Source organism: Danio rerio, chromosome 9 (genome assembly GCF_052040795.2).
Source record: "Danio rerio strain M-AB ecotype USA chromosome 9, GRCz13ab, whole genome shotgun sequence".
NCBI lineage: Eukaryota > Metazoa > Chordata > Actinopteri > Cypriniformes > Danionidae > Danio > Danio rerio.
In genome coordinates this window covers 33197174-33222549 of record NC_141029.1, presented here as the reverse complement: position 1 = coordinate 33222549, position 25376 = coordinate 33197174, and the positions used below count along the sequence as shown (strand labels likewise).

Genomic DNA, 25376 nt, shown 5'->3' with positions numbered 1-25376 from the left:
ACTTTGTTTGTAATTGAAGGTTTACAGGGTTTTCACTATATATTTTTATTCAATTCCCGTTTATTTGTATAGCGCCTTATACAATAATTATTGTTTCATAGCAGCTTGACAAAAGGCGCACATTATTGCTTTACAATCAAAACTCGACAAGTTAATGTTTTTACTTAGTTACCATAACTTTAATTTTTAATGACACAACACAGACTATAATTGTAGTTTTGGGATAATTATCGCTAAATGATTGATTTGTTAATATGAAGATAAATAAAACTAAGCTTCAATTTGTTTACACATGCAAAACTCATCCAAAAAAATTGCCATGAACATGCGCACTGTTTATAACCCCTATAGATCCCTATAGACCAACATTAAGTTTAACAAGTACTGTAGATGTACAATGAATATAGACTATAAAAAAATGACATTCAATGATAATGAAAAAAAACAATATAATATTTAAGGTCAATTTAAGGTCTATTCTATTATTCGCTTGGTTGCAACAACAACAAAACTTTTAATCATCTCAATGTTCAGGCTTTTCTTAGCAATGCAATTATGATTTGATTGGTTAATTAATTGCATATTTACTTTGAAACACTTTACAACTTAATAGATATAACAGATATGTCTTTATGAATGCTGTTTATTAAAGTGATTTTATTTGAACATCTTTCTTTAAGCATCATTGAGGGCTTTGATGCCTCTGCTGCATGCTGTTGCATTTGCTGGTCATGCAGAATACGTTTCCCTTACAGTCATTACACTGTAGTGCTGACCAATCACAGAGCAGCAGCATCAAAATTGTGCTGAGAGAGGTGAAGCCAGGGTCGTAGGTATATATATCAACCTGTTTCATCATCCTCTGTTTTGAATTACATCCCTGCTCCATTGTTTATGAAGGATGAGGAAAGACTGAGTTTACTTGAATTGATTACAGACAATACAACAATTGATTGAAACAGAATTCAAACAATAGTTGGATAGGTGAAAAACTGAACAAAAAAATTTATTTATCAAAACATCTAGCAACTTTCTTAACTCAAAAAGCATGATCACCTCTTTAAAAAAAGAATAAAAAATAAAAGAAAGTAGTATTGATTATTTCCCAAAGATGTAAGGGAAATCAAATCTAAATGTGACATGTTACACCTCTGCTAAACAAGATGTGACATGCTACGCCTCTGCCAAACATGATGTAACTACATGTAATGCCAAATGCAGCTCAAGAGAAAAGAAAAGGTTTTCTAACCAGAGTTCAAAATTGTACAGCCAAAAATGTTCATATTTTTTATAAAATATCTATCATTTTTGTAAAACCAAAAACACAATTATGTATCCTTAAACAACCTTAATGTCTGTATTCCTGGGGAATTACTTAAATCCTAAGTGTCTTGAGAAACATTCATGCTCTTTTTTTTAACTCAAGTGAAGTGGTTATGAAGAAAAGTAATTATGGTTACTCTATTTTTGAAAGATTACATTAATAATCTTAACTAATTTTAAGGTTTACCGCAGTTTGGAAACGTCAAGATTTTTAAACAGCTGCTACATTGTTTGTTACACTGTTCATACATTATATAAAAGTTTTTTACTTACTATTTTAATTAGTTTTTCAGGGCAACAGCATCGCCTGCAGAAATTGACCCTCCATATCAAAAGCTATTTGGAAACCTTATCGATAACAAATCAACATCCAAACATGCTACAGACCTGAACAGTGCAGTGGTTTACTTTATATCCAAAGAAATGAAAGATATCCAAACACTATTCCAAAGAAACATTTTAAAATCTGTGTTTTTGAAACTAATAAAGACAGCAGACGTCAATGATTTGGTTTAATTATTTAGCCTCACATGTTCACTATTCCAAAACATTTAAAATGTTTCTCAAAATAAAATATTTGTGTTTAATGTGGAAAAAAGTTGTTGTTTTTTTACCCAGACATTTAAAAATAATAGTTTTTAGATCAGTATTCACAATAACGTAAAACCGTGATATTTATCCAAGTTTATCGAACTATTAAAACCGGCCCATGCCTACATAAGACCACATTGTCACAAAGTAATGAGCAATTCCAGCGTTATGGATGTGAATTCTGCATTCATCTGTTTATATTTTCCAAATCTACTAAATACAGAGTTATGGGATCAGAAAAATATCAATCTGTAAACATTTTGTATATTTTAAATAGTGAAAGTAAACATGTGTTATGGATGTGACCAATAAAGTTAGTGAGTTTACAGTATACAAAATACTTCGTAGAAACACTGTGAATTAAATTGCACAACTCAAAAGAAACAATATATGCTAATATGAAGGATAAGAGTTGGCTCACTACAGAATGAAAATTATTTATTTTATTTTATTTGACATTTTTGCATTTGAGGAAAAAGCTTAGGGATATGACAGATGTGAAATTGCCATTGCAATCTCACAGCAATTCATAACTTTTTGATTTAGTGGCTAGTTTGTATGAATTCTATGATCTAATTCATACAATTTAGTACTATTTGCTCATCACCCAATGACAATTGGGGTTAGGGGTGGGGTTAAGTGCCACGACTCCTTTTTAAAATCGTATGACTGAACTCGTATGAATTTGTACGAATTAGCCACTAAACTGACAAAATGTAAAATACTTAAGTTTCCTTTTGAGAACAGGCTGAAATTGACACTTTTATGACATTGGTAAATCAAATATAATTGTTTGAAAACACTGACAGATATATTTTTGAGCATTTTTACAGTACTGTAAAATACAAGTCTACACAAAACACGTAAAAGTGTTTTGCTATTTTGTTGAAAACTAATTTTTTTCATGGCATGCAAGGTTGACATTTGCATGGAATTGCACTATTGCAATGAAATTACTATTTCAAAGATCATTAAACAGTTATTGATGAAAAACACAAAATTACAAATTACGAAGAAATCAATAACTGATTTAGTCGTTGTATATATTGACTATAAAACTATTTTCTGAATGCAACTTTAAAATACAGTAGCAAACTGCATAACTGCCCTAGTAGGCCTATGACGATCTTTTTTTTTGTGATATGTTATACAGCACCAAAATGTACTGGGATAAATTATATTATTGATTTTAAGACCATTTTGACACTATAATAGCATCATAATGCAAAGTACACAATTCCAAAGAACACATTATATTTTATTCTTAGGAATATTTCATGAAATATAAACTATATGATAATTAGACATTTGAATTATTATATCCTAAACAAATAAGTAATAATAATAATAAATGTAAACAAATAAGTGCAAAGTAGAAAGCACTAGAAAAAAGTCATCAATCTATAATCATTTGTCAGGCACCCGTGAAAATATACTATAGTAATTTATAGTAAATTTAACTATACTGACAATTACACCTCCAATAGAGATAGATGGCTTGAAATGTTTTTTTATGTACAGGCGATACATATTGCTGATTGAGGTCATGTCAAGAAAGTAGTAAAAGTTTGCATAACCAATGATTGATCTTATCCACCCGAGACCCAAACATAAGTAAATATGCAGCCTGTTTTTTACCTGACCCCTGTATCAACGGCAGCACCCACAGATATAACTGAGAAATTATGTGCTCCTATTGCTCAGTGTCATCCATGTGATGGAACTCATTGTGAAGAACGAGAAAACATTAAACACTCTAGAGACTTTCTGCGATGGTGTCGTAAGACGTTGCAGGCATGATATTGGTTGTCATGAACTATGCCACATTACACGAGAAGAAACGATTGAATCTTGATGCCCATTTACTGTTTATGACTCCCATGACACCCTACATCAAGGAAATAGTGCAGAAATTGTGAAAAAATCGTGTAATCTGAGCAGCTCTTGAAGGATAACTAAAACATGTACAAAACATGTACTTGTCAAATTGTGATATTCATTGCCATGGTTACGTGGCATTGTTACAGGGGTGGGTGGAGAGAAATGCTTCATGCACTTTTGTAGTTTTGAGAGCAACAACTGTGTAGGTTTTAAAAAGGTAATTGAATGAAGCAAAAAATATATCATTTAAATATGAGACACATTTGACTTTTATATTCAATGGCAATGTATGCGATTGATCTTGCTAAGCTGTGTATCTTTTATCCAATACATTGTGAAAGCAACTCAGTGCGTTTAATTTCACATAACGTTTTAAGGCCATCATCGATTTCAAACTCGGCTGTTGTGGATAATAAATGCAGCCATAAACAAACATCATGGCTTCCTTTGAGCTGCTCATTTGCTTTGAGTGCAACAAGTTGAGCTCTTCATCTTTCAGCAGGGGAGACTACACATGATGTGAATGGCTTAGATGATGATGAAAATGAAAGATTTAGAGACATGCGAGCATTACTGGAGTTTAATGAGATATGTAACTTTACTTTGCAGGGTCTCTAGACATTTTGTCGGATGTGATTAATGGGAATCCTTAGCAGAGCTTGATTCTGGTGTCTCAGCATATGCAGCAAGATTTATTTGAAATAACACAAGATAACTTTAGTTAAATAGTAAAAATGACACCCGCTCCGGCCTTACCACTATAAAAAAAAAACCTTGCCTTTAACTGATTTTACTCCAACCAACCTCATAATGGATCTATTACTGAACAGATACTTTGAAATTTTGAATACTAAAAGTGAGCTCAAATTTGCTAATTTCACAAGCAAACCGTTTGCATGTACAGTAGGATCCTTTCGCACTGACACAAAAAACAAACTTAAATGACAAAATTTATGTTAAAACTCACCAAACAACAGTAATTATATATTGTAGTTAAACCACTCACATATATATGAATAAAATGAAAATGACTTCTAAGTTTTAGGAACAACAAATAATAACTTGATTTCTACATTTAGTATCAGTAGTGGCTCATATGAAAGGCAAAGGCCTTTAGATTACGCTTACTGTATATTACCAAAATAAAATATGATCATCCCTTGATTTTCAATTATTTAATTAGGACAGTAAGGTCTCACTTCGCTTAGACAAAAGTCTTGTCACTTAACAGAAATAATGTTCAGTATAGAATATAAAGTCAGAGTGCAGTGGAAAAAGAATTAAAGAGCCCATATTATATATGAAATAGGGTCATATCTTGGTTGTAAGGGTCTCCAACAACAGTCTAATATGCATGCAAGGTCAAAAAAACACTTTCATGGTCTTATAATCTGCATTTATTTTTACCTAATTATCCCAGCGACTCCCGTATGAATCGTCCAGTGATTCATTTGTTCCCAAACCCCTCCTTAGCGCGAAGCTAATCTGCGCTGATTGGACCAATGACAGCCTGTTGCGATTGGTCGACTGCCTTCAGTCAGAGAGTGAAAAGCCAAACAGCTAATCAGCAATATAAAAGTAATCACAGTTCATACACGCTCGATAGTGTAGGCGTGGATTTTAGCTGCCAGTGGGTCAATGTAAATACAGACTATGGACTTGAAAATTCAGACGACTAACTATTTTATTGAGCAAAAACTCCAAAAACAGTTGAGGAGATCTCCTAGCTTCTCACTCTGCTCTTTTCACAGACACACACACACATATTGCACACACACACACGCACTTAACCCTGCTCCGGACGACAACGCGCGCACGCACGCACACACACACACACACACCTCCGGACGACAGCGCGCGCACACGCACAAACAGACACAGACACACACACTTCCCCTCGTCCACGGAGCTCCGTTAACAAAGCAGCACGCGTCGCGTTTTTAACGTGACTTTGCACGCCATAAGATAATATAGCCAGTTAACCTGATACAGTACACTCGGTTACAAGTAACAAATCACAACTAAATACATTTGCAAGCTAGAGTAAACGAGGCAACTTTAATCGCACGTACTTACACTTGAGAAATGGAGGAAGAAAAATCCATCCTGACATCCAGCAGTAAGTTACTCTTTACTGATCCTTCCTTTAACAAACGCTGATGAAGTATTCTTTGTAGCATGTAGTTTCCAGAAGTTTCCAGTAGTTTCCAACTGCTTGGCTATAATGCTGAGGTTTCATCTTTGGGTAGAGACTCAATATATCTATCTGCAGTGTGACTTCAATCGACCGGCATGTTTGTGTGTGCGTATGTTTGTGGGTGTGTGTGTGTGTGTCTGGGTTTCTGCGTCAGAGGGCGGGGCCTCAGGTTTGAAATCTCCCGGGTTTGCGCGTGCACGTGAATAACTTGGTTTCGTTCGTACGTCATGGCGAAACACCTAATGAATCGGTATCAAGGCGACTCGTTTGAAGCACTATGAGTCGACTCTTTTATAGATAAATCAACAATTTTAAACACTGTATTCTTACAGATTTAAGCCTTAGCTGGATACTTTACTTCACTTAGAGCTGTGTTACACACTACATGGAGGGGAATTTTCAAAAACCCATAATATGGGCTCTTAAATATTGTGTATGACTCCCATGAGCTTGACTGCATTCATACATCTCTGCAATGACTCAAATCACTTATTAATAAAGTCATCTGGAATGGCAAAGAAAGCGCTTTTGCAGGACTAACAGAGTTCATTAAGATTCTTTAGACTCATCTCCAACACCTCCTCCTTCATCTTACCCCAGACATGCTCAAAAATGTTCATTTCTGGTGACTGGGCTGGCCAATCCTGGAGAATTTTGATATTCTTTGCTTTTAGGAACTTTGATGTGAAGGCTAAAGTATAAGAAGGTGAAGGAACCCTCTCTTGTGGTTTGTATTGTAATGGGCAGCAAAAATGACTTGGCAATGTCAACAGCCTAAGTTATCATCCACTCTGCAGATCTCTCGCATGCCCTATACTAAATGTTACCCCAAACCATGATTTTTACTTCACCAAACTTGACTGATTTCTCTGAGAATCTTTGGTCCATGCGACTCCAATAGGATGCAGTTTAACAGATGATTTATCAGAAAAATCTACCTTCTGCCACTTTTCCAAATGAGCAGCTAGAAATCAAGTTATTATTTGTTGCACTTACAACTAGGATCCGGTAGTGTATGCTTCAATAAATGTAAACGTTTTAACTAATCTTTTATCATTAGAAAACAATAACTTTACTGCTTAAACATTTGAGAGGTAATGGAGCATGAATAGAGTGGATGGAGATAGCTTTTCTGAAACGGCGTAAAAATGCCAGCCAGTTTTTTTTTTTGTTTTTTTTTATGCACTAATGTAAACAAAGACTCTACTTAGTGCTCAGTTTCGGTTTGAGAAACACTTCACTGACCACTCAAACTTGTTTTTTTTTTATTACAAGTTTGCTTTTGTTTTGCTTGGTCAATGAAATCTATGCTCCTGTTTCCTTAAGAGAGAATAATATTAGTAAACAAGTCAAAATAGCTAAATATTTTACAAGTTCTACACAGAATATTTTTTAGTGTAAAATCAATAAAACTCTTAAAAATGAAGAAAGGTTTTGAAAGGTTAGTGGTTATGATTTGATGTGATGACATTCTGAGTCTGTTGGTAAACAGTATTTTAGTGTTAGGGAGTAACTAACTAGCAACACTGACTATACTGAACGGTTTTCAATTCCATAATGCTAGTTAAGATGTTTTCTAAACATTGCAGCTTTTACAGTAACAAAGTAGATTTTTCGATTATATAGCAGTGCAAAATGACAAACATTAAAAATAAATAAAAGCAACAATAAATCACCTTTTATCTTATATATAAGACATCATTTGGCTGATATGGTTGATTCAGATTGTGACTATGAACTGGTTCACAAAAAATCGAAAGTGGTTTTCTCTAAACAAAAGTCTCTTAGTTTGTACCATTATAGACCTTTTTGAAACTATGAATTTTTGATCTATATAAAAGAAATGTCACATTTTGCATCTGTATAATGATGAAAAGTACTTTATACTTAAGTCTTCATTTAATTAGTCAAAAAACATGCCTTGAGAGTCTAAAAGCATTTAGGTTCAAATAAACACAAAGAATGCTACATTCTAGCGTAAACAGTCTAAAATGTGTGTATTATTACCATTTAAAATAAATGTTTTGAAAATGTTAAATAATAGGTTGTTGTTTTGAGTGTTTATGATAAAGCTATCTACTATAAATGGAGAAAATTTTCCTTTTGCATTTTGCAGTACTGGGCTGTGGCTGAAAGGGTATCTGCTGTGTAAAACATATACTAGAATAGTTTGTGGTTCATTTTGCTGTGGTGACCTCTGAAATAGAAACTAAGCTGAAGGAAAATTAATGAATGTTACAAACAAATGCTTACAGTGTGCTGTAATTCTATACCTTTGAAAATCACAATAATGTATACGTTTCATTCAAGTAATGCTTCTATCCATGCTTAAAATCAGATGATCCATCTGTAATTAATTTATTAGAAGTTATAAATATATTGATGATTGGGATGTAGCCCAGATACTGCAGTGAACACAATTATTTTGTAAAAGACCTGTTCTGGTATTTGATACGTGTTCTGATGTTTGATAGGACTACACAGTGGTCATAAATTACAGAAACATGAAAAGCATTTGTAATTCACACATCTTACAAAAGCATTTAGCTCCATTTAAACCAGAAAAGAACTCAGAACAATGCTACAGTTGTTGTTCTGAATCAATTTTAGAACAAACCATTTAAAAAAATAATTCAAGGGGTTTTGTTCGCCACCTATTGATGTATTTAGTGCAACATTTATTTATCGCAGACAGGTCCTAAAGATGCCAAAAATGAAATCACTGTCAATACCACACACCCTTATCTTAACTGTACCATGCTTTTAGATAGAAATGTAGATTACAAATAGCTTCCTGAGCACTGCAGCATTACATGATGTGTGAATGTCAAGATAAGCTTAATTAATCACAGGCACATGATCCTCTATTGTCTCTTTCTGCACTCTTTCTCACAGCAAACTGGACATTCCACTGTAGAAGCAAAAGACACTGTGAAAAAGAGAGGAAAAGGAGGCTGAGGATTGGCCAGCCATACCAACCCTTCAGGCATGGCACTGATCCAAACCCAACACTACTTAAGTGTGAACTCGAGGGAGACTGCTGGGGATGCAGAAACCTACAGTTCTAGCCTTTCCTTCATGTGCCAAAGCTATCGCACAAATATGACTACACATTCCGTCTCCCAACCACTATTATGGATTACATTAGATCTTAAATGGTCCAAATGCACACCACACTTGAAACACACTGAAACACGCACACACACTCAGGGCTCTTTAGCGTCCCCCTGCTGTGCCCCTCCCCTTCAAAGCTAGAGGGGATTCACATGAACCAAAAATGCTGATCCTTCACAAAAGCACTGGGCAGAGGGAAAGGTCATCCACAACAGGCCGGAAAAATGCATGCCATCCTGCCTTTCCCTCTAATACCCTAAAACCCCCTCACATTCAAGTCTAACCTACCTTTCCTCTAATGTACAGATTCTTCCATGTGAGATTGCTGGTTTTCTGGACATCAACCAATAGGAACGCAGGATGCGTGTTATCAGTGCCCTTCAGGCGATGCCACTTTAAGGAGTGTGTGACCGATCTTTTGGGACGTCGAGTTAAGCCGTTAACCACACCTTTGACCACTGCCGCTCCCCGTGAGTCAACAGTACAGGAGAGATGGCTGATAATTTTTTCACAGGGAAAATCTAAACACAAAACACAACAAAAGATTGTTTTGTGAGTATTCATACATGTCATAGCTTTTGGCCTATCACTTTCTTCAAGAATATCTGGTGCAAACATCACACACACACACACACACACACACACACAAATGTTTATGTTTATATATATATATATATGTTTATATATATATATATATGTTTATATATATATATATATATATATATATATATATATATATATATATATATATATATATATATATATATATATATATATATACACACACACACACACACACACACACGCACGCACACACACGCACGCACACACACACACACACACACACACACACACACACACACACACACACACACACACACACACACACACCAAAATACATGAAATAGTATTTAACTGTGCAATTTAAGGCTTAACTAATTAATTAGGCACGTTAGGGTAGCTAGGCAAATCTTTGTGTCATGGTGGTTTGTTCTGTAGACAATCGAAAACAATATTGCTTATGGCACTAACAATTTTGACCTTAAAATGTTTTTTTTTTTTCAATCTAAACTCCTTTTACTCTAGCCAAAATAAACAAATAAGACTTTCTCTAGAATAATGAAAATAATCATAGTGCATGCTATTGAAGTAACAAGCATAAAACACTAAATGGCATTACAAATAAGCAAATAACAAAAAGCATGATAATAAAAAAAAAAGTAAGGCAAACAATTGACACTACCTTAAATAGCACAAGTAATATCAGAAGATATGATTTCAGAATATCATACATGAGTTACATGTAATTAAATCGTGTAGGTTCGTATATGGTTAGCTAACTTAGCTGAGTTGCTAAAGCAGAGTGTTTACCTGTGTCCACTGTCCGCACAACAAGATGATTTCCTTGTTTGGTTTTTGTCACTGTTAAACATTCAGCGCTATTATTATGGCTTGTTTCTGAAGTGCACAGTTTCTGTTATATGTAACAAATAAATACTCGAATAACTTCATCGTGAGTAACTTAACGTTAAACTTTCAGGTAAATTCAGAGTCGAATCCCTGTCGGACTGTTTTGCTAACCTATTTGCTCAAAAAGAGCCGAGTCAACGGAGATTCATTGTTGATATTCACGAAATGATGCAGTGCACAAGTGAACTGACCGAATGAATCAGACTGGAGTGCGAACCGATACAGTGCGCGCGGTCGATCGATTCACTGAAATGAACAGATTAACGAGTGATTCAATGGCGAAAAACGACAGAGAAAATGTGTTCACCTCTCGTGCGCAAACATGCATCTTAAAGTTTTACATTTAACCAAATAACGCCATATTTGGTGAAGGTTATTGTCAGTGGTTACAAATTATTGTATGTTATAACAATTAAATTGTGAGTCTGCTTATGGAAATTTATGCCTACATGATGACTGCATAATGTGTAACAGTAATGTGCAGGAAATATGTATGTAAATGAAGATGATTACATATGTTTTACAATGTTGTAAACGTATATAGTAAAGTGCATTCATTTTTTAAAAAAAAATCACAGGCTCTGATCTGATGTGTTTTAATAACATTATTGTCTCTCATCAGGTGGTGAGGGCGTTATATGTGCATACATTAAATTTAATGTCATTATCACAAAATAAATACCATAAAACAAAACATTGGGATAAGAACTATTAAGGTCTTTGACTTTTAGGGTTGATGAAAGTTTTGAAAGTAATTCATTCATTATAACAATGAGTTACTTCCCCCAAAATGTAATAGTTGCATTACTTTGTTACTTTTTAAGGAAAGCATTCTGTTACTTAACATTACATTTGAGTTACTTTTGAATTTTCTTACCTGGCTGCTTGATCTCTTTTAGAACTTACAGGAAAGTTCTTCTTTTGTGGAAATCCAAAAACAATGTGGTATAGGTAAATTGGGTATAAGCTAAATTGTCCCTATGTGTGTGAATGAATGTGTATGGATGTTACCCAGTGATGGGTTGCAGCTGGAAGGGCCTCCGCTGCATAAAACATGTGCTGGACTAGTTATAAATATATATAGAATAATGAAAGTTTGAAGAAATGTGCTTGCTAATTGTGTAATTTTTGTCTATTAGTTAAGTAAAATCACTGTACATTGTGATAATCCCCTTTACCTTTTCTTCTATGTGTTCAAAATAAAGAGAATACTGCCATCACAGAGATAAGGCTCTGCCATCTTCATTTCTGTATGTTCTCATGGGGAGCATATTCTCTCAAGTTGTGTGATTCAACAGGATGACGTTAAATTTAATTCAGCAATTTATTTTTTAAAAGCTATTTAATTCAAGTAAGTAACTTGCAATACATTTCTTTTAAAATTAACTCAAATATTATTACTTAATTATTTAAGTAATGAATTTCATTACTTGCTATTTAAAAAAGTAACATTATTTAACAACTTGCAATGCCCTACTCTCAACACAGATTCAGATTTTTTATTATAGTAGATATTTATTTTGTTATTTATGTATTTATTGATTTGCATACTTAGTCTTTTTAGTCAGGCTACACACATACAGCTGTAAAATACAGAGGCCTGCAAGTTTATACTGCCCTCAATCTCAGATCCCACCCAGAGAAAAGATTTTACAAACGTGCGTTAATAATCTCTGCAGAAACAACATTTCACATCATGTGTGAAAGCCGCATCGTCCCAGACTGGGGCTTTGGAAAAATAAATCAATAAAAAAACAAAATAAAGGAGGAAAAGAGAGGGAAGAGAATGAGAAAGTGAGAAAGAGGGAGATGTAGAGGAGAGAGAGAGAAAATGGACGGACCGCTGTTCTACAAATATTTGGAGATGTGGTGCTGTTTTCATTGCTGACATCAACATAAATTTGTGCAACGGGGCCCAAGATGCTCAGCAGGTGTCACTTTCTGTGAAAGGAGTAGAAGTAGAAAGTTGTAAGAGAGGTTTAGAGGGTGGGAATGAAATGAGAGAGGTGGAAGACAATGACCTTTGGCCTTCTGAACTGTGCTTTCTCTCCCTCAGAGTGAAGTGTGGATCATCTGCTCTTACCACCTCACACCGCAGTGCCTTCCTTCTGCAGCCATCTCATCTGCCAAATCTGCAAACTCCACTTCAAACCACAGGCCTGACCACAACACACACAGGCAAAAAGAAAAAGGAAAACACACACATACACAAACTCCACAGGAGGCAGTGCTTCTATTTCTAAGAGGCTCTAGCAACACAATCACACAGCCAAAAGAATAAATAATAAAGAAACATTATTAGTGGCTTCAATTGCAGTAGCATTTCTTTACCTGCATGTCACACTGTACAGACGTGACATTTTTTAATATGTGAAAAACGTGTTTGTTATGGAGTTGTGAAATATAATATGCTCTTGTATTGATAAACTGAATATACAATATTAATAGAACACTGTATATAACAATAACAGAATTTGGAATGAAAGCCCACTTTGCAGATTGAACAATCCTATTAGCAGAAAGATTTAAAAGGCTAGACTAACCTTTGTGAAGTAACATGTTCTGTCGACGGACAATTAGTCTAAAGTTCATTCATTCATTCATTCATTCATTTTCTTGTCGGCTTAGTCCCTTTCTTAATCCGGGGTCGCCACAGAGAAATGCCCTTCCAGCCGCAACCCATCTCTGGGAAACATACACACACACACACACACACACACACACACACACACATTCATTTACACACACACACACTCATACACTATGGACAATTTAACCTACCCAATTCACCTGTACCACATGTCTGCAATGTGGGGGAAACCAGAGCACCTGGAGGAAACCCACGCGAACGCAGGGAGAACATGCAAACTCCACACAGAAATGCCAACTGAGCCAAGGCTCAAACCAGCGACCCAGTGACCTTCTTTCTGTGAGGCGACAGCACTACCTACTGCGCCACTGCATCGCCCAGTCCAAAGTTCAATTTAATAATAAAATCAAGTTAAATTTTTTGGGCTCTGGTGGAAAATATTACATTTATCATAAAACTGGGGAAAGGCTGAACCTAAAGTGTGCAAAGAGTTAGTGAAAGTTTGGCAAAGAAGTGTCAAAGAAGTGACAGTGCACATGCTTATCAGAATCTTCAGCCACATGCAGTTCCTTTGATATGTTCATTGCTCATTCAGCCAGCAATTTCTATGCAGGATAATGGATCACTCAGCAGAACATGTTTAGCAGTCCCCTGAAGCAGAAAAAAAATCTAATGAAATGGCCAGCCCAGAGTCCTGATGTAAACTTGATTATCTTTGGAAAAACTTGTCAACCAAGTTATGGGTAAGAAATCCTGTTCAGTTATTAAACTGTGGAAATGACTGGAAGAAAAGTGAAGAAAGATTATAGCGGAGCAGTGTGGGAAACTATAGAGATCCATTCAACGCATGGGCTTCTATACATCTTACTCATTGTCTATTGGTGTACCTTAAGGAAATGTATAATTTCTTCCTGCTGTAACTTCACTGTAACCGTCACTGTTTGTGTCTTTTTGTAAAACATTGTTCTACTTTCATGGTAAAGCCACAGCTGAAATTCTTTCAATTATTATTATTATTATTATTATTTAGCATCCTAACAGCAATTGTAGCATTGTCATTTTAGGTTTAGGTTTACATAGGTCTAATGTTTACATTTATTTTCTGCTCCCAAACACTCAGATGAGATTTATTTGCAGTATCACCTACGAGTCTGAGTATTGACCAGACCTGTTGATTCATTGTTTCTAACATTGCTGCCATGCACATTATTAATTCAGCCATCTTGTCCGAGTCCCTGGACACTTCCTGGGTCAGGACTTCCTGGGCAGCAGCGCTGAGTCAGCGGCCAATCAGACAGCCCCACTGGGGCTTGCCGTGTCCAGAGGAATGCTTCCTGTTTTTGTCAGTGCTTGTCAGGAGCCACCTGGCCAGTGCCGGCCAAAAAGGGTCAGTTTGCTCAGGGGTCCGTCCCTGAAGGGAGTTCAGGGGGTTAGGGAGCGGTAAAAAGTGACCCAGACTGACACTGAGTAGCAATAAAGCCACACATAAAGCGTAACCTGCTAACTATAACATAGCAAAAGAAGCAAGACTTAATCCCTTTAGTTTCAACAATCTCTTGGTCAGCTAAACAATGATAAACAACATACACATTTGAAGTCTTAGTCACAGCATGAAAAATATGCACTGCAAAACTGTTATATATTCAGACAACTCCATCACAGCTCTGCAAATTTACACTGTCTACTCCAGAGCGTGGCACAAAAAATGACAAATTCATTCTTTGAATGAATGTCTATAATAAATGACACAACAAGAGCAACAAATCTGATAGTCTGTTTTATTTTGAAGAACAAATAAACTAGTCACATTCAATAGAAACCTTCTAATGCAGAAGGAAACCAAAACTTGATAAAAGAAACAACTGAGGGGGATTATGAGTTAATGAAAAACTGTGAAAAAAAGAATAAATTCAGTAAAATGTTAACATTTTGTTTAAATAAATCAAAATACAAGCCTTGAACTCCCAAGTGTCCATTATTTTATTTTATTTTAAACATGTAACATTTACATTACTGATATACATCACTTTTCTCAGGTCATAGACTTAAACATTACATAAATAAAATATAAATATTTTAATTGAAATCGGTTTTACTGAATTAGGTTATCTATGCATCACATGAAAACAAACAGGTTCAAAGACTTTTTTCAAGTTTTAAAGATTTTTGTAACAATGTAATCCATAAGTGTAGCAAATAAAAGCAGATAAAAAGTAGTCAAATCTGCATGAGCTTTTCCAGTCTCCTGCATGTACATGCATATGAATGGCAATTACAGGAAAGACAAACATAGTAGATCATTTCTAAAGACTTATAATACAATGTACATACTCAACAAAGCTCCTCACCAGTCAAAACGGACACAAATCAGGCCTTGAATCACAGCTGCATCAGCCAGTCACTAACAACGCCATGATTTCAGCACATAAAAGATCATTGTGCAAAAGTGCAGAAGCAACAGTGCAGTAAATAACACAGCAATTAGCACAGGTTGCGGCGGCAGTTAATAAGCGCCCCAGCTCTGGGTCACGCCTGCTCCTCTGTGCAAGCTCCGAATGGAGGTTTGGGTTCCTGCTGCCCACAGCGGTCTGGACCTTTCCACTTCACCTCCCCCTAAAAGATGCCCCACAATGGCCTCCAATTCTAACAAGTTGGCTTTTTGCATGGACACTAGCACAGTGAACAGGTGCGACCGGGACTGGAGCCGTGGGGAGAATAGGAAGAGGTCTCTGTTTGTCCCTCCAGTGTCTGTCAGATAAACAGCAGAGCAACCTTAAATTCTTTCAGGGAATAGGTGAAAGACTCTGCAGCTGGAGGGCTTGAATGGACGCTGCCACACTCCACCAAACTCTCTAATGAGCAAAAGCTTGGCACAGGCTATTCCAAAAGACAAAACAAAAAGCCACTGTGGAGCCAAAATGTGAAAGAAAGGAAGAAAGACATACCACACGGGTCATTATAGGGACGTTCTGAAGGATGAAGTGAAGACTTTGGGACTGGTGGTTCAGGATGTATGGATGCCAACACGGCTTGTTGCAATTAAAAAGCTTTTTGGGACATTTTCTGTTCCTGCTCACTCAAGCACTGAGCAGCATCATGTGAGACTGAAGCGAAGTCAAGAGACAATGGACACCCATGAATGGATATAGGGTGCTTATTTTCAATGAACTCTAATGCAATTTAGATGAGTGTGTGTTTGGAGTAGCAGACATGACAGGGTGCTCATTGTGTCTTTTTAGTAGTAGTGGGTGGCGGAAGCTTTAAAATAATGCAATTAAACACTGACCTCTCGTATGCGCCAACAAACCCATCCGGGTAGGCCTTGTCAATCAAGTGTGACATGCGGTGTTGTATTGAGCGTTTTAAATGGAATACTTCAGCTAAAGAATAAAAGAAATGAAATGTTATTTATTATCTGTTCATTTCAAACATGTGACTGTCTTTTTCCCCTTGAAATAAAAATAAAGAATATAATTTAATATATGCCAAAGCATAACTCACGGTGACGGTCCAAACTAAATCACCTAAATTTATATGCTATAGAAAAGTATTAAATACAATTTAAAAAGGAACAATTAATAGAAGCAAACAAATGAAAGTTTGTGTTGAAATTTTGTAGGTTGTAACTTTCATTTCAATATTTCGCTTTAATTTAATTGTATTATCTATCTCACATTTTTTAAAATGTGTTTGGTGACTAAAATATTATTGTAATAAATATATCTGTTTAATAAATCTGTTTTGTTTAAATGCACCTAAATACATTGCCTTTATTCACTGAAAAAATGATAAAAATATTAATTTTCAAAATGGGGTGTATTTAATTATACTGAGCACTGTAAGTTTCAGTACTACAGCATAGCAGACTTTAAGGAACCTTCCTATGACTGCTGTAATATAGACAAACAGTGAGAAAAAATGCACATCTAAAATGAATTGAATGGTACTGATGGATCTGAGAGAAGATTTCTCTGCACCTCACAAAGACCTACAGAGTGATTATGAAGACTAAACAGTGCATTAGCATTATGCTAACATAGCCCAGGATTAAGGAACATGAAAGACAGCAAAGCCTCTGTAAGATGGTCTTCAGCACTCGGCAGCAGGGGAAATCGATGTGAGAAACACAAGCAAAGCAAGTCTATGTGAATTATTCTAACATGAAGAAGAAATCATGGGCCACACAGAAAGACAACCTCTTCGAAACACAAAGGCTGCATCATGTTAAGTGAGGCAAGAGATGTGTGGTGGGTCTATATAGTATATCAGCACTAAATTCAAGCTCAAAAAGTATACTTGTTCTACTCAAATTGAGTACTTAGGATATTATGTGATTTTAGATGCAGTCCAAGACTATATTTTTGGCTACCATACTGATGCAGCATAATGATTTAATGATCTACACCAAAATTAAGAGCTTTGGTGACAATTAATGTAATTTTAATTACTACATTATCAACAATTCTTTAAGAACTTTGAGAGCTTATAGAAAGTGTAAATTATAAAATTTATATTATTATTTGTCCTCATATTTGTTTGTGCTAGGATTTGTTTCGTTTGGCCATTGTGTCTCATATGGATGTCAAAAAATAAACAAGATTTTGAATACATTGAAATAAAATGTCTATATCATATATCCATGCTGATGTGTGTTTAATGTTTACAATATTTAATGATCTTGCACCACCACCTCTCAAACAATGGGTGATTGTCTGCAAGGACAATAGGTCATCGGATAGAGGTATTTGTTCAGTTAAACTCAAGAGAACTATTTGAGGACAATAAGATATGGTCACACTTTATTTTGATGGTCTATTTGTTGAATTTAAGTTATATTGCTAATTGCTAATTCACATAAGATTATAAGTAGACTGTTAGGTTGAGATTAGAGTTAGGGTAAGTTGACATGTACTTGCAAAGTTTCTTACAGTCAGTTAAATGCCGGTTGAAGGAGCAGTATCAACAGATTTGAAGCAGTCTACTAATACTCAAATGGACCATCAAAATAAAGCGTTACCCCTATTTTTTAGTCAGAGCAACAGAAAGATTCAATACAATACCAGTGCATATTAGAGAGAGTACCACTTTTTAATTTTAACACATAATTTTTTACCTTTTTTTTTAAAGTTTGTCTTAAAGAAAATCAAATATGCAACCTCTGATTTGATTTCATTTTATTGACTATGTTGTATTGTACTATAAGTGTATATTGTAATTTTTTTTTATATTGTTAGACTTGTTATATTTTCCTGCCCAGGGACTACATGTTGTATATCGTCCCTGCATAAATAAATCAATAATTTTAGGAAACAATCAGTACTAGTATCAGTATTGTGAATATTACATATAAAACTTACATAAAAATATTGATATTGCTTATAAAATTGGTATGATATTTCTTTGATCACTGCAAATACTCTTTCAGTGAATCAAAAGTCAATATATCATTGCATTCAGTATTTTTCACCTGTCAAGTTTACTTAAAAAAAAAGTTGTTTAACTCAACCATCAATTCCAAAATCCTCTGTGTATAGATTCTGCTGAGTGTCTAGAGAGAAAAATTGAAAACACCCACTCATTTCTTCATTAAACTGTATACTAATGAGAAAGTTTTTGAACAAAACTGATGTGTACATATCCTAAGTTCACATTTATCTCCTCAAAAACCCCATCAGAGTGTGTTTTCTGCCACATCTGCTTGGCCCGGCTGCACTATTGAGACAAGTGCACGGCATATGAATGCAGATCACCCACTGACACGCCTACAGCAGCAAACACTCCTGCCCGTCGAAACTAAATAAATCAATCACCTTCAAAACCCACACACAAACACTACAGCCCTGATATAAGACGCCTCGTAATTTTTAAAGAGATTTTCAGGTTACATCATTGGCCAATACAACAGAACACAAATACAGTGGTGAGCTTTGATCACAGCATGGTGAAAAATTTATGGAGGACAAGATGGCTGAGAGAGAGCAGATCGAGGTATCAGTGGGCAGGACAGAAGGTTCTTGGATGTGCACAAAAAATGTGCAGTCACACTTGTCTGCTGCCAAGAAAGACGAAAGGCTCGAAACAAACCTTCAGAACGCAAGCTGTAGGAAAATGGCACATTTGAGACATTAAATGCATTCATGTAATTTATTCAAGACATTAGAAGTGGTTATAAGGAGAGGCAGAAGATTTAGGTGTATGGTAATTCAGTAAATTTAGTTCAGCCTCAAAATTAACAAATTTTGAGAAAAACAAAACAAAGGGTTAAAGTGGTTTAAGCAATATATCAGGGTTATTATAGTTAACAGAAAACCATAAAACTAAATCATTAAACTAAAAACACATTTCAACCACATAAACATAGTAACACATCTGTGAAATAAGAAATATATTATATTTTTCCTAACCTGACCCCATATTAATAAATCCTATTAACAACAACGAATGTTTTCTCTAATGTTTACAAATAAAGTGTATGTATAGGATAAGCACTACAAAGACACAAAACTATTATAAAATATAAAACTGCTAGTATTACTCAATACAAAAGTAAACACAGAAATATTAACTATTAAGTAGTTTCATAATTAGCATAAATATATAGGTTGCTTATTAACTGTGTAAAGCACATTAGTAATTATAAAGCACACACATACACATGCTGTGTGTATATTTATTCAAACAATTTCAACAAGCTGTACTTTACATTGTAATTATCCAGTGGCTTATTATTTATAGCTTATTAGCATCCATATTAATATGATTTTCTTTAAAGAATTATATATATATATATATATATATATATATATATATATATATATATATATATATATATATATATATATATATATATATATATATATATATATATATATATATATATATCAGGGTTGCTTAAGCAAGCAGTTGGATAGGTGTACCTAATAAAGTGGCTGGTGAGTGTATAATAAAATGTTATGTATATACATACATACATTACAAGTTAATAATCTCAGCATGCTAATGCATTTTACATGTTATCATACACTCGCCAGCCACTTTATTGGGTACACCTATCCAACTGCTGGCTTAAGCAAATGCAGGAACTTAATGCATTTAAGCATTTAGATATGGTCAAGCCAATCTGGTGCAGTTCAAACCGAGCATCAGAATGGGGAGGAAAGATAACTTAAGTGACTTTGAACATGGCATGATTGTTGGTGCCAGATGGGCTGGTCTGAGTATTTCAGAAACTTCTCATCTGCTGGGATTTTCACGTACAACCATCTCTAGGGTTTAGAGAGAATGGTCTGAAGAAGAGAAAATATCCAGTGAGTGGCAGTTCTGTGGGTGTAAATGCCTTGTTGATGCCAGATGTCAGAGGAGAAAAGACTGATTTAAGTTGACAGAAAGGCAACAGTAACTGAAATAACCAGTTGTTACAACCGAGGAATGCAGTAGAGCATCTCTGAAAGTACAACACATCCAACCATGAGGCAGATGGGCTACAGCAGCAGAAGACCACACCAGGTGCCACTCCTGACAATTAAGAACAGGAAACTGAGGCTACAATTTGCAAAGGCTCACCTAAATTGGACAATAGAAGATTGGAAAAACGTTGCCTGGTCTGATGAGTCTAAATTTCTGCTCCGACATTGGAATGTTAGGGTCAGATTTTGGCATCAACAACATGAAAATGTCAATGCCACAGCCTACCTAAATATTGTTGCTGACCATGCCATTCCTTTATGACCAGAGTGTACTCTACTTCTGATGGATACTTCCAGCAGAATAACATGCAATGTCATAAAGAGCGAATGATCTCAGAGTTTCTTGAATTTGACAATGAGTTCACTGTGCTCAAATGGCCTCCACAATCACCAGATCTCAAACCAATAGAGTACCATTGGGAAGTGGTGGAACGGAAGAGTCGCATCATGGATGTGCAGCCGACAAATCTGCAGCAACTGCGTAATGCTATCATGTCAATATGGACCAAAATCTCTGAGGAATATTTCCAGTACCGTGTTGAATCTATGCCACAAAGGATTAATGCAGTTCTAAAGACAAAAGGGGGTCCAACCCTGTACTAGTGTATCTAATAAAGTGGCTGGTGAGTGTATATGAGGCAAAGCTATTTACATATCATTCCTTCAATACAGTATTCAAGAAAAATAGTATAAATAGACAAAAATATTTGCACTTAAAAATGAGCATTAAAAATTGAAGTGTTGCATACACTTACATTAACGTTTGAGCTTTGGGTCGAACTTAACCAAACAAGAAGAAAAAAAAGGTTATTGGAAATTCAGAGTTGATGAGCAGCCCTCATGCATTCAGTTCCACTTGGTTCCACACAGATAAGACAGGAATGTTAACACACTCAAGCGTGGGCTAATTAAAACCCCACGCTCTGTGTTGCCAGAACACGAATCAATATGCTTATTTAATTAATCTATACATCACACAAGCACACACAAGATCGGCCCAAGCAGCCCACTAAGGCTAAAAGGGGGAATAACAGATGAAGGAAAAAAAAAGAATAGACAAACATACTTGTGCTCAAGCGAATGCTCGAAACCACTAAAAGTTTACTCCTCAAGGGCTTACAAAGTCAATTACACACAGAAGCACACTGTACGCACGCAATAGTCACAAACATAGGCCCTTTGCACTAATTGAATGGAGTTCAATGGCATTAAGAAAAGAATCTCATTATCCAGACTCCTCCAAATGATCTGCCCTCTGGAACTCGTTCACACTTTCAGGCTGCTCTGAAAACCCAGCTCCGTAAAAGCAGGTCCCAGGCCTGTGAGAAGTGCTAATTTGTAAACGTGTCTGTGAAAGAGAACAGAAGGTTATTAATAATTCCCTTGACCTTGTACAAATCAGATATCACAATGAAGGGTAATGTTCAATAATTGATTTACTCAGGCTCGCTTGTCTCTTTAAGAAGGATGATTTTTAGCCATGTTGACACTTTTGCTCTAGCCGGATGAAACCGACTTATTACCGGATACTGGAAAAGGCTGGCTGAGATTTAAAACTCAATGTGGGCTTACTTTTCTTGAGGCCTGGATTTTATATATTCAAAAGCACAGTTTCTGGCAAATTGCACAGAAACCCCCGGAGGGGTCTTGAGGGGGTGTTCTAAATTTTGTGTCATTTAAAATGCAAAATGTTTCAGTTATATATAAAACATAGAAAACATCACAAGCGGATGTGCTAATGAACTGCAGCAATGATTTAGACTGTATCTCTTTATCCGCCTCAGAGTTGCTTGGCAAATTTTGGCTTTACAACGCATTTGTTTCAAATGCAATTCATAAATTAAAATCACACCTCCTCTAAAATGCGTTTAATTTCTGTAATAAAATATGTTTTGATATTTTGGTTTAAGGCTAAAGTGTTTTAAAAGCAGTCAGGTATTTTAATAAAATGTGTCTCATAATATTCCTCACATTTTTATAAATTTTTTATCAATACACAAACAGTTTTGCTACTGTTATTCTTTTGATTAAACAATATAAATGCAATACTGTTATTTCTAATTCATTCAATGCATTATTGCAAGTTATCTAACCATAAGAAACTTTGCAAGTACATGTCAACTTACACTAACCCAAACACCAACCTAACAGTTTACTTATAATCTATTAAGAATTAGTTGGCATATAGATGCAACTTAATTTCAACAAACGGACCATCAAAATAAAGTGTGACCAAGACCAATGTAACTTTTAAACTGTGTATAACCTGATGTGAAGATTTGTAGCTCAGCAATAAAACAACCATAAAGGTTATGTTAATTTGGAAATTAAGGTCTCTGTTAAAGGCATTTGCTCCAACCCTTCCTATCATTCTTTCTCTCTTCTCAGATGAGATGGTGGGTCAAATATAAGGTTACCATGGGCCAGCTTTGGCCCATGGGCCCTAGTTTGGGCATATTTGGTTTAAGTTGTGAAAAACACTTTAATAGGTAGTTTGAACAAACAGTAAACATAATTTTTCTAGTGTAAAAAATGGTTGAAAATCTGTTTAGAATTAACAACTATTATCAGTCACCTGTATAAAAAATGTAAACATGAATATACAGTGCTCAGTATATATAAGTCCACCCCTCACAAGTCTATATTTCAAATTCATATTTTAATAGGAAGCTATACAATATTATATTTGTGCATATACATTAGATTAGTCAGTCCTGAAGCCAAATCTGAAGCTCATCTAACAAAATAACTTACGATAACGGCCCAAACTAGTACACCCAAATTAATATGTTATGGAAAAATCTTAAATACAAATTAAAAAAGGGAAAAAGAGAAGCAAATATGGAAATATTTAGTTGAAATTTTGTAGGTTGTAACTTTTTTTTTTTGTTGCAATATTTTGCTTAAATTTTAATTGTATTTTCTTTCATTTTCTAATATGTTTAGTGACTAAAATATTATTTGAATAAATACATCTGTATAATAAATCTGTTTTGTTTAAATGCACTAAAATACATTGCCTATATTCACTGAGAAATGTATAAAAATATTAATTTTCAAAATGGGGTAAACTCAATTTATGATGTTTTAACATGGAACCAACAAGAAAAATATTTAATTTTATTTTTTTTTATTATTATTATTGATTCTCCAACAGTTTTGACCTCAAACAGGAATCTGGACTTTTCTCCCTCCTTAGCTGTGACTACAGTTCACTCTCCTTGCGCTTTATCAATTCAATCTTCCCTCTGTTATCTAACCCTTGTTTCTTTTATTTCTCCTTTTGTTTTTGGCCTCAGAATCCAATTAGTCTTCATCTGAAACACCAGCAGTGTGGGAACTTTATCCATTCATGAGGGGAGATAACTAAACTAATTAAGCCTAGGTTCCTCTCTGAAGCTCGCTTGAATGTGCAAATTAAAAATGCAGACACAGCCTAGATTGGATTAGATAGGCCATGTAAATAGGGGGAGGACTTTATCTTTAAATGCCACTAAATTGTTTTCTGCTCTCTCTCTTTCGGCACCCTTTTTTTGACACCTCCCGCTCACAGACACTTTTAATGACGCCACGGCACAGGGAAGGAGGGGAAGAGAGGGCAGAAACAGTGAGAGATCTGGAAAGCGGGGCCATCTGGGCACACTGGCTGGGTGTTAGTATAGTGCCAAACAGGAGTGAATGAAGGTTGGGGTGATTTTCAGCAACATGTGAAGAAACGCTGGCTGTTTGCTCTAATGGCCTCCTCTCCAGCAGAGTAAACACAAACACTAAGCCTGCTGAGTCCTGTTTACTCCAGTTAGCTGCCCTCTCTGGCCCACAGGACCACCCTGTGCTCCCTTACACACCCTCACGCTGCAGACAGGCCCCAAATAAGCTTCCTCTTGGGGCTTGTGGCGTGGACAATCAATGGACGGGGGAGAAGGAGAAAGGAGGATTCATCAGGAGATCCATACAATGTGTTCATCGGTCAATGTATTAACATGCACCCTTATTCAACATAAATCAATGTGTGATTTAATATTTGAAGGGTTAAATTATTGTGTGGAGTGTACCTCTTTGGAGTGAACTGGGCAACGTCAAGGGCAACTGGTTTGATAACATGCATACCTTAGCTCCATGTATTTGATCAAAACTGAATAGCAAGCACTTATGATTCATGGACAATTTTACAGTTTTTTTTACACTTGATTTTTAATGCTAAAACTTTACATATTATCTGTTTTATAGATTTAGATGGACTTTTATTTTTTTTTAAATGGGCTATCATTGGTATAAAAACTATTACAAATTGTATACATTTTTGTTTTTATAAAAAATGTTATATACAGTTTAAGTATTTTCTTCTTTTCTTTTTCGAATATTTCCCAAACTATGATTAATAGAGCAAGGAATTTTTGACAGTATTCCAATAATATTTTTTCTTCTGGAGAAAGTCTTATTTGTTTTATTTCGGCTAGAATAAAAGCAGTTTTTTTTAGAAAGCATTTTAAGGTCTATGTTATTAGCCCCCTAAAGCAATATTGTTTTTGATTATCAACAGAACATATCATTATACAAAGATTTGCCTAGTTACCCAAACTTGCCTAATTAACTGAATTAACCTATAGTTATGCCATTAAATTGCCCTTTAAGCTAAATACTAATGTCTTAAATAAATTAGCTATTAGAAATGAGTTATTAAAATTATTATGTTTAGAAATGTGTTGAAAAAAATCTTCATTCCATTAAACAAAAATTGGGGGGA

At 35.2% G+C, this 25376-nt stretch overlaps 2 protein-coding genes and 1 long non-coding RNA gene across 16 annotated transcripts in view; all 3 read right to left on the bottom strand.

Moving 5' to 3' along the window:
- si:ch211-168k14.2 overlaps positions 1 to 10704 on the bottom strand; it is a 241539-nt gene extending 230835 nt beyond the window's left edge. For all 10 annotated transcript variants that reach the window (XR_015499478.1, XR_015499473.1, XR_015499475.1 and 7 more), the window contains exons 1-2: positions 10478 to 10704; positions 9395 to 9627 (exon numbers count right to left, since the gene is read on the bottom strand). The gene's annotated coding sequence lies outside the window, so the exon portion shown is untranslated. The remainder of the gene's footprint in view (positions 1 to 9394; positions 9628 to 10477) is intronic.
- clybl (citrate lyase beta like) overlaps positions 1 to 25376 on the bottom strand; it is a 760714-nt gene that overhangs the window by 570404 nt on the left and 164934 nt on the right. The window lies entirely within an intron of this gene.
- Positions 21714 to 25376, bottom strand: part of LOC147835334 (uncharacterized) — a 55478-nt gene continuing 51815 nt past the window's right edge. For all 5 annotated transcript variants that reach the window (XR_015499553.1, XR_015499556.1, XR_015499555.1 and 2 more), the window contains one exon: positions 21714 to 21980. This is a non-coding gene — a long non-coding RNA (uncharacterized LOC147835334). The remainder of the gene's footprint in view (positions 21981 to 25376) is intronic.